This window comes from Arachis hypogaea, chromosome 18, assembly GCF_003086295.3.
Source record: "Arachis hypogaea cultivar Tifrunner chromosome 18, arahy.Tifrunner.gnm2.J5K5, whole genome shotgun sequence".
Classification (NCBI taxonomy): Eukaryota; Viridiplantae; Streptophyta; class Magnoliopsida; order Fabales; family Fabaceae; genus Arachis; species Arachis hypogaea.
Genome location: NC_092053.1, coordinates 50278788 through 50282744, shown reverse-complemented (window position 1 = coordinate 50282744; position 3957 = coordinate 50278788). Strand labels below are relative to the sequence as shown.

Genomic DNA, 3957 nt, shown 5'->3' with positions numbered 1-3957 from the left:
TATGGTGGTTGAGAGTAAGTGTTTTGTGTGGCTTGGTATGATCTTTGGTTGGAGTTTTGGTATGTGGACTTGTTATGTTGGTTTTGCTGGTTTCCCCACCCAAAGTTTGGGTGGTTTTTCCAGCCTGGGTTGTAAGTGTTGGAATGTGGATCATATGGTTGCCTTTGTTGATTTCCCACATAATTGGCCTCTTCCCAATCACCTCCTTCAGTACTTTCTTCCTCTTGATCTTGTGTGTGTATTGCAGCCACTTGTTTTGTTTCTAATGTCCTGGTGAGCTCTGCTAGTTGCTTGGCAAACACCTTGTTTTGGGCTAGAATTGTATCAACATGGTTCAGCTCCATGACTCCCTTAGTGTTGTGTCTCTCTGATGCATAGTAGTACTCATTCTCAGCCACTGTCTCAATCACTTCAATGGCTTCTTCCACAGTCTTTTTCCTGTTCAATGAACCTCCTGATGAATGGTCTACAGCCTTCCTTGATTCATAAGACAGTCCATCATAGAAAATATGCAATTGCACCCAGTCATGGAACATGTCTGGTGGGCATTTCCTTGTCAAATCCTTGAATCTCTCCCATGCCTCGTAGAGAGTTTCACCATCTTGTTGTCTAAAAGTCTGAACCTCAGATCGAAGCCTATTGACCTTTTGTGGGGGGTAGAAACGTGCCAAAAACTTGCTTTCCACCTCGTCCCATGTTGTTAGGCTCCCCCTTGGGAATGATTCCAGCCACTTAGCTGCCTTGTCCCTAAGTGAAAATGGGAATAAAAGCAATTTATAGGCATCTTCCTGGACTCCATTGGACTTCACAGTGTCGCAAATTCTCAGGAATTTTGTGAGATGTTGGTTTGGGTCTTCATTAGCACTTCCACCAAATGAACAATGATTCTCCACAAGTGATATTAGCTGTGGTTTGAGCTCAAAATTGTTGGCCTGAATGGGTGGTTTCTGGATGCTGCTACCACAATTCCCAGAGGTTGGGTTTATGTATGAACTAAGAACCCTCCTCTCAGGAATGGCATTGTTTCCATCAGCTCTCTCATGGTTGTGAATTTCTCTATCCATGTTGAGATCTAAAGCTTCCTCAAAATTGTCCTCAGATTCTCCTTCAGATTCTTCTTCTCCCAGTATTCTCTTCCCTCTTGCTTCCCTTCTAAGTCTATGAAGGGTCCTCTCTGGTTCGGTATATGGAGGAGTTGATGTCTCTCCTCTCCTACCTGTCATACAAGAACACAACACAGGCAACAAACAAGTGAAATACTCTTGGTTAATGGAAGAGTATGGTTAGAGAAGTTGAGGAATTAATTCAAACAGTTAGTGAGTCAGTGAGTTAGTTGCTTGAATTTAAAAGCATAAAGAAAGAAAGCATGTAACAGAGTGCAGAAATTAAAATTCAACAAGTAACTTGTACTGAATTAATCAAAACAAAAAAAATGTGCTCAATCTAGTTAACTTCCAATTTTGAGAATTGTCAATCGAAAACCAATCCCCGGCAACGGCGCCATAAACTTGATGCGCATAAACTTGTTATGCCACGATTTAGAAAATTGCACGATCAGCAAAATTCCTTCCGGCAAGTGCACCGGTTATCGTCAAGTAAAAACTCACAATAGAGTGAGGTCGAATCCCACAAGGATTGGTTGAGTGAGCAATTCGGATTAGAAGTGTGTTCTAGTTGAGCGGAATCAAGATTTAGATGAGAATTGCGGAATGTAAAATTGGCGGGAAACGTAAATGACAAGAAATTGAAATGGCGGAATCTTAAATTGCATGAATTAAAGAGCAGAAGCTAAATTGCTGAAATTAAAAGGGAATGGGGGTGATTGCATGAATTGAGTTGCAGAATGTAAAGAGAAAGTGGAAATCAGAAATGGGAATTCATTGGGTTATAGGAGATATTGAGATCTCCGAATCAAAACATGTTTATCTCTTCCTCAACCAATGCGTTCATTGAATTTTGCTTGGCAATCTTATATGATTGGATCCCAATCCCTTGGCTCACCAATTCTCTCTAAAACAAACAAATTCCCAATCCCTTGGTTTAAATGTTCATAAGAAGAGATGATGCTCGATCACTGATTACACCACACAGTTTCATGAACCACAATTTGGTAGGATTACATGTCACAATATCCATCCAAACCCCAATCCAATTCACTGTGAGAAAGCTTCTCTAGCATGAATCCTCCATTCCTTTCCCAAGGTTCCGAAGGATTCCAATTATGGGTAGTTTCTTTCCCAAGACAACTACCCAATGGAATTAGATCGAGAAGCTTTCTAACAAAATTCAAGAGAAAAGATTGAAGAAGAAGATAAACTATTATTGATTCATTGAATTACAATAGAGCTCCCTAACCCAATGAAAGGGGGTTTAGTGAGTCATAGCTCTGAATTCAATTACAAAGATATGAAAACTAGCTAAATGAAAAGGTAAAAGTCCTTCCTAACTTAAATTCTATCCTATTTATACACTTTCTATATTGAGCTTCTGTTGTGTTTCTTGGGCTTTGAGGCCTCTCCCTGCTTTCCTTTTGCCTTGGGTTTATGATCCATAATCTTGATGAGGCTGTTGATCCAAATTCTGTAACATTCATTGAGCCAACTTAGTGATAATCAAATAATGACACATGACTCAATAAATTGAAATTTCAGACTCATCAATCCTTCAGGCCCAATCCCATAAACCATGATATTCAATTGGGTTTCATACCAGAGTAAGTTTAAGTTAATGTTTGTGCTCAAATACTAACTTAAACCGCAATATTTTTGGCCCAGAAACCTTTTCCAAGAGTGGCGTTTAAGTTGCAGTTTAAGCTTAAACTGCAGCTTAAACGCCAGACACTTCCAGTGATGCCTTTTGTGGAAGCACGTTTAAGCTTCAGTTTAAGGTTAAACTGAAGCTTAAACGTGGAAATGGAAGAAGGCAGCCCTGGAGGGTAACTTAGTCGAACACGTTTAAGCTTCAGTTTAAGGTTAAACTGAAGCTTAAACGTGGAGATAGAAAAGGCAGCCCTGGAGGTGGAACACGTTTAAGCTCCAGTTTAAGGTTAAACTGGAGCTTAAACGTGGAAATAGAGAAAGCCATCCTGGAGGTCGAACACGTTTAAGCTCCAGTTTAAGGTTAAACTGGAGCTTAAACGTGGAAATAGAGAAAGGTATCTGGGAGGTCGAACACGTTTAAGCTCCAGTTTAAGGTTAAACTGGAGCTTAAACGTGGAAGCTGAGAAAGGTAGCCCTGGAGGTATCGAACACGTTTAAGCTCCAGTTTAAGGTTAAACTGGAGCTTAAACGTGGAAATGGAGAAAGCAACCCTGGAGGAGAAAACTTGGTCGAACACGTTTAAGCTCCAGTTTAAGGTTAAACTGGAGCTTAAACGTGGAAATGGCTCCCTGGTGCATTTCCCATTTCTGGCGTTTAACCTCCAGTTTAAGGTTAAACTGGAGGTTAAACGTGGAAATGCTTCCTGAGTGAAATTCTCATTCTGGCGTTTAACCTCCAGTTTAAGGTTAAACTGGAGGTTAAACTTCAGTTTCAGCATTTCTTAGCCTTCATGATTCTGGCGTTTAAGCTCCAGTTTAAGCTTAAACTGGAACTTAAACTCCACATGTGATATTCAAGCTTCCTTTATTGATTTTGTTGCTTCCTTGCCTAGCCTCTTCTTTCCTGAAATCATCCAAACAATTGCATCAAAGTCTTGCAAAATTTCATGAGAATTCTTCCATTCCTAGCATTCAAGTAATATAACTAAAACTCATGGAATTTGCATCAAAATCATACTGTTTGGATGGTTCATTGTTTTGTTATTCATTTAACCATTCTTGGTTACTTTAAGCTCAAGAAAATGCATAAAACAACTAAAACTAACAGAAAAATGCTAGTGAAACTAGCCTAAGATGCCTTGGCATCAGAAAGCTTATGCTAAAGAGCCGCCTTAAGACAAGATTTTTAGCTCAATTGA

At 39.8% G+C, this 3957-nt stretch overlaps 1 non-coding gene across 1 annotated transcript; it reads left to right on the top strand.

Moving 5' to 3' along the window:
- The first annotated feature begins 534 nt into the window (after nt 1–534).
- Nucleotides 535–638, top strand: LOC112773929 (small nucleolar RNA R71). The gene has a single exon (XR_003188449.1). It is a non-coding gene; the product is annotated as a small nucleolar RNA R71 (small nucleolar RNA).
- The last annotated feature ends 3319 nt before the right edge of the window (nt 639–3957 follow it).